The sequence below is a fragment of the Spinacia oleracea genome, chromosome 4 (assembly GCF_020520425.1).
Source record: "Spinacia oleracea cultivar Varoflay chromosome 4, BTI_SOV_V1, whole genome shotgun sequence".
Lineage (NCBI taxonomy): Eukaryota > Viridiplantae > Streptophyta > Magnoliopsida > Caryophyllales > Amaranthaceae > Spinacia > Spinacia oleracea.
Window position 1 is genome coordinate 45,740,794 of NC_079490.1, and position 14,742 is coordinate 45,755,535.

At 35.1% G+C, this 14,742-nt stretch overlaps 1 long non-coding RNA gene across 7 annotated transcripts; it reads left to right on the forward strand.

Moving 5' to 3' along the window:
• Positions 1–7,961: 7,961 nt before the first annotated feature.
• Positions 7,962–14,540, forward strand: LOC110799101 (uncharacterized). Of its 7 annotated transcripts, none has more exons than XR_008918989.1 (7): positions 7,962–8,531; positions 10,582–10,655; positions 10,891–10,939; positions 11,054–11,143; positions 11,720–12,730; positions 12,828–12,923; positions 14,229–14,540. It is a non-coding gene; the product is annotated as an uncharacterized lncRNA (long non-coding RNA). The 7 variants fall into 7 exon arrangements; XR_008918987.1 differs by lacking the exon at positions 10,582–10,655 and having other exon boundaries at positions 7,967–8,127; positions 8,353–8,531; XR_008918988.1 differs by lacking the exon at positions 10,582–10,655 and having other exon boundaries at positions 7,968–8,127; positions 8,448–8,531.
• The last annotated feature ends 202 nt before the right edge of the window (positions 14,541–14,742 follow it).

A 14,742-nucleotide genomic window follows, 5' to 3' on the forward strand; every position in this document is an offset into this window, starting at 1 on the left:
AGAATATTAAATTTGGGCGGAGATCGCGGAGGTTGGAGGTTGGATCGGAGGATGGGCGACGGGAGAGATTCGAGGAGGAGGGAGGTGCGGAGAGTTGAGTCAATGGCTTCGCGGCGGCTGAGAGGGGATCGATTTTGCGGGTGGTTGAGAGGAGGGCGGAGATTCGATGGGTCCAGTGCGGAGGCAGAGGGGTGGGTGGAGGGGCAAAGACGAGGCGGAGGAGCGCAGAGAGGAGGGCGGAGGGAAAGAGAGAAGATTTGAGGAGGCGGAGGAGCGCATAGAGGAGGGCGGAGAGGAGGTGGTTTCGCGGAGAAAGAGGAGAGAGTAGGGAAACGTGGATGTGGTGGAAGGTTGTGGTGGTGGAGGAACATGGTGTGTGGTATTGTTGTGCTGGCTTGAATAGAATATGGTGAGTAGACCCGGAATGTAACACCCTAATAATTCCTTGCTTTTATAAAACCATTTTCCAACTTAAAATAAAGGAATTACTAAAGCATTACCGCCACCGTGATAACGGTTAAGGCTATTACCCGAATTACGCAGCGGAAATTAATGTCAACTAACTTTTAAAAACATAATAAATGAAAAGTCGAGGCCTCCTACAATTTGGAACCATAATGGCCCAAAACCCAAAACATAAATAGTTTCAAACATTTCAAACATAATTAAAGTAAAGTTAAATAGTTCAAAGTACGAAAACATGCAACTCTCTCGATCGACCCAAGCCACATGATTCCGATCTACCAACCTGCTAATTTATTCTACTCCCCATCAATGAAGGTGCAAATGATAGATCATCATAGGGTCATTAAGGCAAAGGCCATGACCAAAACACTTAAAGCACGTAGTTAGCAAAAGCTGAGTATTTACAAGAATAGAGTGAAATGAAACTAAAAACATGCATCACTCACTAGGTACTAATCAACATGCAAAAGCCATATAATAATTGACAAACAAATCATGAATACAAGACTCGACTCTTGACTCGACTCTTGACTCGACTCTTGACTCACAATTTAATTAGAATAAGCTTCGAACGGGCCAAAAGAATATTACATAAAGGAAAAAGGTGATGGGAGTCAACCATACACCAAATAATAAATACTAAATTCGGGCCATACCGAGTGTCGGGCCATACCGACGGAATTCCTGCGCATACACTAGTAGAAAAAACCCTTGTTGCAGCGGGCTTTTAGACCCCTGTTGCAGCGTACATCGTATGCTGCAACTGGGGGGCCTGCAACAAGTCAGGACTTGTTGCAGCGTACAATGTTCACTGCGAAAAGTAGTTTTTTGCAGCGTACATATGCATGTACGCTGTAACAAGTGTCAAAATTTTGGCCAAAATCTTGACTGCAGCGTACAAATTCATGTACGCTGCAAAACACCCCACCTGTTGCAGGGTACATCTATTTGTACGCTGCAACAAGTCTGAAATTTTGCCAAATTTTACACCCTTGTTGCAGCGTACACATATATATGTACGCTGCAATAAAGCACTTTTGGCGGGAAAATTTTAGTTTTGTTTAGGGATACCTTGAGTGCCTTGCACCAAATATAGAAACCTGTCACAACAATAATAAAATATCCCAACCTGTATAACAAATATAAAAACAATAATTGTTGTTTTGTATACATGAAACCAAAGTGCACGTACATTTAAATATATGTTCCAATTTCAACGTACGCATACATTTTAATATCAAAAATTGTTCTATAACATCAAAACCAACTCGATCAAGCGTGCTCAGGCCAATAATAAATATTTGCTGGTATAAAACTTAGCCCATTGCTCACGAACCACATCAATGCATTCTTCAGAGTATAGACCTTTACAAAAACAAAAATTTCAATTAAGCATTAGATTAAATGCAAATTAAATATCACATTTTAACATTCAATCAACTAATGACAATGTCCTAATAGTCTAGAATACGAGTCAAGAGTAAGGAAAATGTCATTTTAGCCTAAATATGACCTATAACGATCCAATGAGCCTTAAATGTGCATAAATATATTGGAATGAGTTTAAGAAAGTTCAAACTATGCATATTGATCGTGTACTAAGAATAAAACGAGTCCATAGGTTCTTTAGTTCAAAGTTGGGAGCGTAAATGTCATTTTAGCTCTAAATATGACCTATAGCGATCTAATGAGCCTTAAATGTGCATAAATAGATTGGAATTAGTTTAAGAAAGTTAAAACTATGCATATTAATCATGTAATAAGAATCAAATGAGTCCATAGGTTCTTTAGTTCAAAGCTGGGAGCGTAAATGTCATTTTAGCTCTAAATATGACCTATAACGACCCAATGAGCCTTAAATGTGCATACGCAGATTACAATGAGTTTTAGAAAGTTAAACTATGCATATTAATCATGTAATAAGAATCAAATGAGTCGTTAGGTTCTTTAGTTCAAAGTTGGGAGCGAAAATGTCATTTTAGCTCTAAATATGACCAATAACGACCCAATGAGCATACATAGATTAGAATGAGTTTTAGAAAGTTAAAATATGCATACTAATCATTTAATAAGAATCAATCGAGTCCTTAGGTTTTTTAGTTCAAAGTTGGGAGCGTAAATGTTATTTTAGCTCTAAATATGACCAATAAAGATCTAATGAGCCTTAAATGTGCATAAATAGATTGGAATGAGTTTCAGAAAGTTAATACTATGTATATTAATCATGTAATAAGAATAAAATGAGTCCTTAGGTTCTTTAGTTCAAAGTTGGGAGCGGAAATGTCATTTAAGCTCTAAATATGACCTATAGCAATCTAATGAGCCTTAAATGTGCATAAATAGATTGGAATTAGTTTAAGATAGTTAAAACTATGAATATTAATCATGTAATAAGATTCAAATGAGTCCTTAGGTTCTTTAGTTAAAAGTTGGGAGCGGAAATGTCATTTAAGCTCTAAATATGACCTATAGCGATCTAATGAGCCTTAAATGTGCATAAATAGATTGGAATTAGTTTAAGAAAGTTAAAACTATGCATATTAATCATGTAATAAGAATCAAATGATTCCATAGGTTCTTTAGTTTAAAGTTGGGAGCGTAAATGTCATTTTAGCTCTAAATATGACCTATAACAACTCAATGAGCCTTAAATGTGCATACACAGATTAAAATGAGTTTTAGAAAGTTAGACTATGCATATTAATCATGTAATAAGACTCAAATGAGTCCTTAGGTTCTTTAGCTCAAAGTTGGGAGCGGAAATGTCATTTTAGCTCTAAATATGACCAATAACGACCCAATGAGCCTTAAATGTGCATACATAGATTGGAATGAGTTTTAGAAAGTTCAAAATATGCGTATTAATCATTTAATAAGAATAAAATGTGTCCTTAAGATCTTTGGCACAATTAAAAGAGAAGGCCAAATCACGACTTCTACTTATTGCTGAAAAGAGGAACATAAAACTTACAATACCCCGCACAACACTACAGGAAAATGATACATATGTATGCGGAATAATTGTGACGGTGTAACAAAGGGTCGCAAGGGTTTTGGGGCGCGAAAACTACTTTGCAAATTACGACGGTTTAGAGCGTCGCAATATATTACGACACATTAAAGCGTCGCTATTTACCATAAAAAAACACGTGAAACCCACGTGTTAATATTTCGCCAAATATTTCCCCCAAAAAGATATCCCGCCTAACTCTAATTACCCTGCTCCCACACCCTGCTCCACGATTTTCTCCCTCAAACAACCGACTCAACCCTCACTCTCAACAATCAACTGCTCTCTGAAACATTCCTAGAGAATCACTCAAGCTCTCGGAATCCCCTCAATTTCGTCGGAAAATCCTCAAATTCTTTCCCAGTTTGTAGCAATAATCTCATTCCTCTCAATATTTAAGGATTGAAATCCCAGCGGGTTAATTCGTCTTCATAATTGCCCAAACAAAACCATCTCAAGCATCTATAAATTAGTGTTTTTTTCCTGGCGAAATTCGTCTGAGAAATTCGTTTGTGGGTTGTAGAATTATAGCTTGTTTGGTTTGTCAGATAGATTCGCCCAATTCACTCAAGAAATTCTTGAAGGTTTGTTTATTTTTTTACTTTTGTAGCCGGAATTTGTGTGTTTGATTTTTTTTATTCATACTGATAATAATTTTCTTGCAATTTAACAGATTTATGCAAGAATTCACCATATTGTTATTATGTTTTAATTTAGGGTTAATATGTAGCTAGTTTCGATCATGGCTGTATTTTAATTACTTTTTAATTTCTATTGGTTTTCTTAGTCATTTATATTGCATATAGATCCTAGTTGTTTTATGTTTCTGCTTATTACAACAAAGATGCTGATGTTGTTGTTTAATTGTTGTTTAAATTTCAATGCTTTTACAAAATCATCAATAATAATTCACTTGCACAGTTGTGATTTGCGTTGGCCGAGTTTTTCACAGAACCGTAGCTTAAATTTCCACCCCTTTAATTTTTATTCTCTTTTTTGGGTGGGATTTTTGTTGATGGGCTTCTGGGATTACCGGTGCTTTGCACGACTACTCTTTCGCAAGCCAACTGAACCATGTGGCTTCCTCTGATAGTCAATTATCACACCGTATCGATTGCGTGTATGCTCATAACCTTCTGATGTATCAACCAAATGTTAGGTATTAGGATTAACTCGGTCTTGCTCTTCATTTTACCTTCCCTATTGGTGGTGAATCTCCATTAGTTTTCTTAAACATCATGAACTTCTTTTTTTAATGGTAGCTTGAGAACTTTGCCATACTGAAACCAGGTACAGAATGTGTTTTTCAAGCTGCCGAAATCGGCACTTCTGTCACATACTTCTTCAGAGGCATGATTTCTAAACTAAAATGAAGTTAGTAACCACAAAAGGGATTTTTTCAAAAGCCAGACCTAAGTTTCATGAAATCATACATCTGAGAATAGATTTACAGTCCACTTATCCAAACAAGTGGTTCTTTAAATTTTATTTTTGTTTGGTAAGTTGAATCTTTAGGTTCAAAAACTTATCTAGCGTCGTGAAATATGTGCTGTTAACTTTCAACAGTAGTGTTGTATGTCTTTGCAAAATTACCATGAATTTGCTCTTATAACACACACTGACACTCTTGCTGTATACTACTTTTCAGTTTTGAATCTGTTGAGCTCGGGACAGAAGAGTTAGCTTAAAAGCCCTTGAAGCATCCTCGGTCATGTATGCTTCTTTGTGCCATTCATTTCCCTTAAAATAGGAAAACGTAAACAATACAAAAAAACACCATTATATGAATAAACTTATAATACCTTTGCTGTTTGTTTTATTTGTTACCCTGGATTGTTGTTTTATTAGTCCCTATTATGAATTTATGATAGATGACTCAACCAATGTTTGTTGAAATTTGAAAGCTTGAATTTTATGTTGGGTTGGACGTTTTCTTTTCATTAGTTTTGATACTTGGTAGCTTTAGAGTATTGGTCTTGGCTTCGGATTTTTGCGTTTTTATTAGCAAATCTGGGTGCAGGGTCCCCGACAAGTCATTTCAAGAAGCTCCAAATGCAAGCTTCTTTTTTAAGGAGCACTTTGGGCCTCTGTAAAGTCAGAAACACTTCACAAAATATGACTGTTTGGCCAAATTTCTGTTTTTTGCTCATACAAGCTGGTCTAAGAGCTTGGCCAAACGGGGTCTTATAATCATATGGTGAGATTTATTTTTCTCTTAGGCTCCGTTTGGTAAGGAATAAAAAGTTTTCATGGAAAACGATTTTCCCCATTTCTATCATTTTACGTTGTTTGGTTTGGCAAAGGATGGAAAATAATTTTTCAGCAGATAGTAACTGCAAACTGTTGTGCGGTATGTTGTGTTGTTGGCCGGGTTGCCTCTACATTTATGTTCTTATTGCCAATTGCATACCTGATGTTTAGGCTTTACTATCTTTCTCAATTTCAACGTTGCTAGCTACTAAAGCCAATACTATGGCCCGTGAATTTGTTTTGGGTATTCCCCCCTCCGACCTCTTATTAATCAAACCGATTAGTTTGTTGGTGGTTTCATTGGATGAGATTTTTTATATTTTACTCCTGTTTATAACATCTGATATGGTTGAATTTCCCAAGATTTTTCTTGCATTTAGTGATTTCTGACTGAATATAAATGCATATTGTTGTTTTGATAGGTTATCCTTACCCACAATAGGTAAGCTGTATATAACTAGACTTTGCAATATTTGTGAATACTGGGAAAATAAATTTACCTTAACTAGTAATACAAAACCAAAGTAATCACTTAACAAGAGATTAGACCCTAGATATTAGGTAATTTCATTAGACTTAGATGCTACTGCTTGATGGCATTCACAGTAACACCAATTTGACTGCTATCCCTGAAATCGCCTTGCAGTGGACTCTTGTTTTTCAATTAAGGAGCTCAAGGTACTTACCTTAGATAATGTAGAAGTTTTTGATAGATTATCAGGCTTTCTTAGCATTAGCTTTTCTCGTGTTGACATGTTTTATTCTATGTTTCAGGTTGCTTACATTCTTGAAAGTGTTGGTCTTGAAGGACTATGCTATACTTGCATTCCGAAGTAATATTTTAAGGTAATATGCCACGATGGATATTATTTATTTTTATTAATGTATGCAAGTAATTATAGTTGAAATTAGCAAGTTGTCTAAACAATTGAGTGTTCTCTTTTGGAGATTAATTTTTATCAACATCTCATTGCAGAACATCATATTGAGGGACTAGGGCTTAGGGTTCTAGAAGTAGTGCTGGTATTTTAATTACTTTGTATTAGTTGGTCATTGACTCATTGGTATGTTGGGTTGGAGATTGTTGAAGTTTGTGATAACTTAAAAGAGGATTTTGTGATTCAGCTAGCTGTTATGTTGCCTTGCGAAGTTTATCAGGATTGATCTGTGCTAAGATGATCGGTGTTAATGAAGTGCTGGCTTGTGTTATATTTGATATTAGACTTGTTTATAGTATGTGTCACCAGTGCTGCAGAAGGCAAACAGATCCTTTGGCAGTGAATTAACCTTAATTTCAGATGACTTTGCTAATTTTTATGTGTCTTGGTTGCAGCGGCTGCTGGGTCGAACAAAGCTGCATCCAGTGGCACATCTCTAAACACCCGGAAGCTGGATGATGAAACTGAGAATCTTGCTCGTGAGTGCCTTCTTTTTTACCTTGAATTGACAATTGCAGACATAGTGAAATTTGAACTTGAGGCTTTTGCCGGTGTTGTGTTTTTGCAATAATGGATTGAAAATATGTGGATTGACAGTTTCGACACAGTTGTGCTTCACATTTATTCATCTACAAAACAATACTCCCTCTTCCTCTTAATCATAGGCCTCGTTTGATTGGGAAAAACAAATTTTCTCTATTTATTATGTTTTATTTATTTTATATAGAGGTGCTTATTTTACTTATGTCTATTTTAAAGTTTATTTAATTTTATTATCGCTTATAATATTTTTTTTCCCTATAGAGAAAGCAAACAAGATCAATATGTTAAGCTACACTTTAGGTTCTATTGTTAGAAAGAACGACATTGTATTCTTCTGTTGAATTATTTTGAACTTGCGAGTAAGGGTTTATGGTACAGAGTCGTTACCTAGCTTTTTTTAGTGCTTCTCTATGGAGTTGTTTAGAGTATTTTTGAACACACGTGAACTTTTTATCTCTCTGTTGATTTTAGAAAATAGATAATGCTAATAACATGACAATAGATCAGTCCTAGGCTATTTATGACGTAGAAAATAGATCAGTCCTGCTCTGATCAGTCCTGATCAGCTCAGTCCTGATACAATCAGTCCTGATCAGCTCAGTCCTGATCAGCTCAGTCCTGATACAATCAGTCCTGATCAGCTCAGTCCTGATCAGATCAGTCCTGATCAGCTCAGTCCTGATCAGATCAGTCCTGCTCTGCTCAGTCCTGATCAGTTTAGCTGTGCAGAAAACAAAATAAAAATCTGATGAAAAACAAAGAAATATAGATTTCTCCATTGTTTTCATTAAATTTCTCATCAAAATGCTGTTTACACTTTTTATGCATGTTACTTTTCAATAGTTCTGAAAATCCTTGCTAGAAACGCAGGATCTGAGACTTCGTTGCTATAAGCTGAGGAACTTCCCATCACCAGAATATGTACAGTCGTAATTTGTGTTTGCTGAGTAATTCATAGAATTGAGCTTAAATTTGCACGTTTTTTTACTTTTTTTTATTAATTTATGTAATTAATTGATGTGAAAATTAGCAACTTGTCTAAATCATTGAGTGCTTATATTATTCAATACCTAGGCTTAATTTTGTGTGATTCAATAGGCTTTTTTTCCGTATCATGCTGTTTAACTTCGCTTGGGTACGTGTTAGATCGATTGAGAAGGGTGCTGGTCCTGATTTGCTGGTATATATTCGAGAAATCAGCTTCTGCGAACAAATAGCTTCTAACTGTTTCAGCTGTACAGGCCGTCATCCTGCAGCCACTGGGTAACAAGGGAATTGCAGTTATATGAGGTGATACAATAAGGGGGTTTTCCACTGCTGACCAGGTGTGCTTTTCTCTGCTTCATAAGTTCTCATTTGTTGTGTATACTGAGGTTCTTGTAAGTATTTTACTATTAATTAGATACGAGTAAGCGACAGAGTACCATTTACTTTGGTTTCTTTTGGCACAATGTAGTGGGATTTAGCATAACCCTCCTCATATTCAACAACTTTATTGTTTAAAAATATGATTGCTGTAGAATGCAACCAGAAAATACTGCCAAGAAAGGCCCTAGGTGTGAATTTCATTGGCTAGACAGACCATTTTTGTTGTTAGAGTGTATGGTTGATTTTCAAATACTGGTTTTTGTTAATATTTGTTCAGTTCCTCGACTTTTGGGTATTGGTAAACGGGTTCAAACTTGCTAAATAATATCATTGGGAGAAAGGGGAATCAAATAATTTTGAGCTTGTAACTTTAAGCATGTTCCTTAATTTCTTGAACTATTAGGGGATGCTGTTATTAATATAGTTTGTACTATGTTGTACCGGCTTACTTAACCTCTATCTAATTGTGACATTATGTTGTCTAATTTTGCATTATTTCGTTACGTAGTGGACGGAGTACAAGTTAAAACAGAAGGAGAGGGTAATTTGGTAATTTTAGTTGGCGTATTTATGCCACTGTATGCTAATATTGAACTTTGAACATTTCCACCACCATATTAAGTTATTCACATCCCTTTAAACAACTACAATTGTTATGTAACTTTGCATTTCATACCAGAAAATCCATTTTCCTCCAAACTGGGAAAGTAACAACTTTCAAGTCAAGTAAAGTGGCTCTTTTATAACCTTTTATCTATCTGTTTTATAACCTCTAACCTTTATTCAGTTATAACCTTCAATCTATTTGTTTTACCTTAAATTATACTGAAATTTTAATGTTAGAATGGTTTCTGTGATTCTGTGTTAAAGAGATAATGTGTGCTTCAATTGAAACATTGGTGCAGCTATTCAAAAGGTTACAAGAAATGGTTCTTTTAGGTAGCCCTTTTTCAGTAACTATTTGAACCTGTATTAATGACTCTAAGTCAGTTAGACAATAGAGAATACATGCTTTTTAGCTCCAACTGAATGGCAGTGAATTATGAACAGTCACGTAAAAGGCTGTAGAGCCAAAATGTTCTTTCCAAGAGCTTAATGGAACATTTGTCGCCAGGTTCAACGAAAATATGTTCAAATTTTCAGCAATTTAAGGGATACATCTAAAATCTAAAATTTTACAAGATATTCAATGTAGAATTTGTGTGTCCTTGAAAACTGTTTGTAGTTGGACCGGTTAGGATTTAGCAGTACTTTTCCCCCTCTCTATTAGACTATTTAAAATACTTTTAATACAAGATACCAACCCCGGTAAAGAGATCCTTGCCTAAGTTTCACAATGTATCATGTTTCACACCACCCACTGGCGAAGGAGGATCACTAAATTGACGTATTTTTCTGCATAATCCTCTTCTTAGTACGGTCCTCATTAGACAGATGGATAGAAAAACTATACTTCGTAAAATTTAACACCGAACTTCTATTTTGAAAAAGTGAAGCCAATCCAAAATACCCATTTCTTCAGAAAAAGTCAATCTAAGTTATAAGACTGTTCATTAGATTCTTCTATTACTGCACTCTGTAAAACCATTAAGGGGAAAAGAAACAAGAGATATTTTTCTAGGTAACTGCATATTTGATTCTGTTTTTTCTGGGTTTTTCACTGAGTTGCTGTTGCTGCTTGTTAGTAAGGGTTGTGATTGAATTAGAATGGAGGGTAGCATAGAATTTGGTGAGCAGATTTAACTGATGATGCTGTATTATCTATAGTTGTTGCTGGAGTAGCAGCTGATATGAATAAGGGAGGTGGGAGTTCTAGCTACTTAAGTACTAACCAAGAAGGGCTTGGGATTAAATCTCCTGAAATTTCAAAGACAAGTCCCATGTCAACCCCCAGTAGACCTCCCAAGATCCCTGCTGAAATTACCAAATTATTGAAATTTTTGTCTCTCTAAATTCTATCCAATGTCTTCTGCACATTCCCGTCCAATAAATTTGATATGCAAACAGGATCGCATAACGCTCCTTCTCCGTGATTACCGGCAACTGCAAGGTGCCCAATAATATGATCGAATTTTGACCTGGTATGACCTCAAAATCTACAAAATGCAGTAGCCAATAAATATATATTTCTTCCTCCTTTTTCCCCACTGTTATTTTTCTTCTGTTTTATGGTACAGTGAGATGCTAGAAATAGCTGAAAGACATGAATTAGTTATGGCCAGGGGGAGGGAAGCTGTATGCCTGTATGCAAATAATCATTTTAGTCTTATCTTATTGCTTTCATGTATGCCCTAAAGAAAGCTTTGTCATTTTCAGGGTAGTTAAGGACGACCAGCCTGTATCATACCGGACAGCCACAGCAAAGGTGCTCAGATATTTTTAATTTCCAGATGTTGGTGCTATTTGATTGTAGTATGTCAAATAGCTTCGAGTTTGTGACTTTCTTAAATGATTACTAATTTTCTTAAATTTCTTTCAGCCTGTATACCAATGGATAATCAAGCCTCAGAGTGTCGCCAAAACTAATGAGATGTTTCTTCCTGGGCGAATGTCATTTATTTATGACATGGTAAGTTGCTGGATAAGTGTTATTGTACTTTTATAGGTTTGTGTGGAATACCTCATTTAGACACCAAGCTGATGTTATATAAACTTGGATAGGACTATAAGGGGTGCTCTCTTTACCATCATCATTCTTTGACAATAGTATATGGTAAATGAAACAAGCTTTATGCTGCTGTCATAGGCTTGTTCTTTTTTAGATCTGGTGTTTATCTATGATTCTTTTGTATTAAGAAAGTTTCTAGTCTGTCAAGAAGTTTCAGTTCTTATTTATGATTCTATATCATAATATAATTAGCAGACTGATTTTTACTTAACACCTGGAAGACTATCCTCCAAGGATCTTTATTTAATCATTTCAGTATTCTTTCGGATCTTTGTTTTGTATGATCTCACTGGAAATCATATAAAACATTTTCTATTTAATATAGCTATATTTCTTTTGACTCTTATACATATTATGTATAAATTTACTATAATTTATAGTATACTAATACTCCCTTTTTTTTGCGGACTATTTGATTTTTACCTAAGAATCCACAAATGACAGATACCTCTATTTTTCATTTCTTTATCCTGTCAGGTTGGATGCAAAGCTCTTTGTGTTGACTGGTAGATTGATTAATTCTTGAATGAGCCCTATGAAAGCGTGATCCAATGTAACAACTTTGACGGATCCGAAACATGATATTGTTTCATGGAGCACAATTATCACAGGATATGGAAGTCATGGAAAAGGGGAGATAGATGGCTTTAAAGCTGTATTCGGATTTTCTAATTTCATGGAATCAACCAAATCGTGTCATTTTCCTTTCTGTTCTCTTCTCTTGTAGCCACAATGGGATGGTTTCTGAAGGTCTGAGCTTATTCAATTCTATGACTCGGGATTTTGGAATTAAACCAGAACTTGAGCATCGAGCTTGCATCGTTGATCTGCTCTGTCGAGCTGGAAAGATTGGGGAGGCATATGAATTCATTTGGAAAATGTTCTTTAACCCTACAACTGATGTTTTGGGCATACTTCTCGATGCATGTCGGATGAAGGGTGATGCTAAACTTGGAGAAATTGTTGCAAGAGATATGATGATGCTGAAACCTGCATGTGCTGGAAATTATGTACAACTAGCTCATAGTTTTGCTGCTATGAATAGATGGGAGGGGGTGAATGATGCATGGACTCAAATGAAGGCTCTTGGACTTAAAAAACTCCCAGGTTGGAGTCTGAGTTAATTTGGTGACAGCAGTCTGAGTCATTCAGTCATCCTGAAGATTCATCTTCCAGCTGCTGTCTGGTACTGCAGACCTGTGTGCCAATTACCAAGGTCTGGGGTAAATTTCCCAATCAAAGTAACAATAATTGAACATATAGTTGGTTAACTTGTGCAAATATATAGGGAAGATTTTATTGTAGAAGTGATTCTTTGACAGTAAATCGGTTCACATTAGAGATGGGAAGTATGTATCTTATCTATGTTCTACCATTCCATTCACGTTTATGTGTTGACATATTGATGGTTAACTTGTGCACAGATCGATGCAGGTGTGATTGTATAGCTTCTACGGGTGATTCTTTCATCCGTAATTTCTTCTACAGGTGATTCTATGCTCCATAAAAAAAACTAGTCTAACTGATAAATTTAGTATACTTCTTGGTATGAGTTATGAAATTTGTGTTTTCTATTGCGATGCAGATCAACCATTTCTGCAGGTGTATGTTCGAGTGTCACAAGTACGTAACTGGGAGGAAAGTCATGCAGGAGACAATTGTGAAATGATCTTCATGTGATGTAAGTATCCATCATTCCATCATGATCCTGTAAGTTAGTGATTAATAGAGTATATATTCAAGTAATTATCCTTGTTTCTTGCGAGTAGTTATATAGCATCAGAATTCTGTCATCTTGAAAGTAATTTCTGGTAGTGAAAATATTTGCACAGCTACAAGTATAATAAGTTTGCAAACATATTTAGGCTAAACTTTCGACTGCCAGATTAATTATAGATATATTTAGGCTAAACTTTCGACTGCCAGATTAATTATAGATTTATTTCAAGTGAAATCATGGCAGTTATCAGATTAGCTTAAGTTATTGTTCTTGGTTATTTTTACCTCAATAAAATACCTCAAAGCATCAACTAAGTCGCTATACAACCTGACAATCTTTGCAAAGCTTAACAGTTTTGGTAATAATTAGGCTTTGACCATGACAGTGGGAGGAATGCTGAATGAAGCTATTAATAATTTTAAATGACACTAAATATGGCTTAATAGAGCTTTCAAATGACACTAAATATGGCTTAACCATGGTCATTAAAATTCCACCTAAAAAGGATTAGGCTCCAAATTCGATCGTGAGCTCAGACGACAACAAAGTACCAAATTACCATCATAATGTGTAAGCCAATTCTAGCATTGAATTTTAAAATAGAGAGCTAGGCCACTGGTAAACTCTTGAGCACCTGTCTTTTGGTTGTGTCTACGGCAAGGCTGCTTTAGACCAGATTAAGCAGTGGCTGGGGATAAGAACTTCAAAAATTGATCTGTTATACCTGCTGAAATGGCTACAGAAGGACTACAAAGGCTCTAGATTCCAGAAAAGGGTGCAGTAAACTGCTGTTCCTGCTTTAGTAATACCAATATGGAGAGTTAGAAGTGATGCAATTTGGAATTTTAAAGTTATACATACTGATTCTTTTGTAAAAGTTGTAAAGGATACCATAAAGAGCAGGATAGGAAGAATCATAGGGAACTAAGTGTAAATATCACAGATCTCTAGCTGCGATATCTAGACTTTTCTTTTTTTTAATAATGTTCATGTATGATTGAATTCGCTGAACTATAATTTATCTCATTATTCAAAGATCGTAGATTGAATAAGTGTTTGCTTGATCTACCTTGAAAAATATAATTTGAGTGATTCAAATGATATTGTTAATTTTCCTTTGATTTTAAAATGTGTTCATCATGCTTTGTATATATATATATATATATATATATATATATATATATATATATATATATATATATATATATATATATATATATATATATATATATATATATATATATATATATTAAATTTTCTTTGCAGATTATTGATGATTCAAGTGGTCATGGTATATGTAGATCAAGATCAAGATCAACAAGTTATCTTGAAGCTAAGGTAGCATAGCAATAGGTTTACTTGGTAATTAGTTTGTACGTAGTCAGGAGGTAGTTTTTATTTAGTTTTGGACTATCTTGTAGAAGAAATGATGATAGGAAGTTGTTTTTCTTCTAACATATTCCTTTTATTTTAGTTAACTAGACTCTGGAAATTAATTTAATGTATGGATGATTTATATTGTTATATGTCACTTTTTCTAAATTAATCAAAGCACGACGTTACGGTGTTTTATGATAATGTAGTATGTAGAGTATTTGATTACTATCATCTATGGTCAATATATATTTTATAAATAATTTGTGATTTTAGATTAATTGATATATATATATATATATATATATATGTCTGTGTGTGTGTGATGCAAATTGTGACGCTCCAAAGGGTCTAAATTATTTTGGAGGGAATGAGGAGAACTCGCACGAAAGTAAACATATAGGGA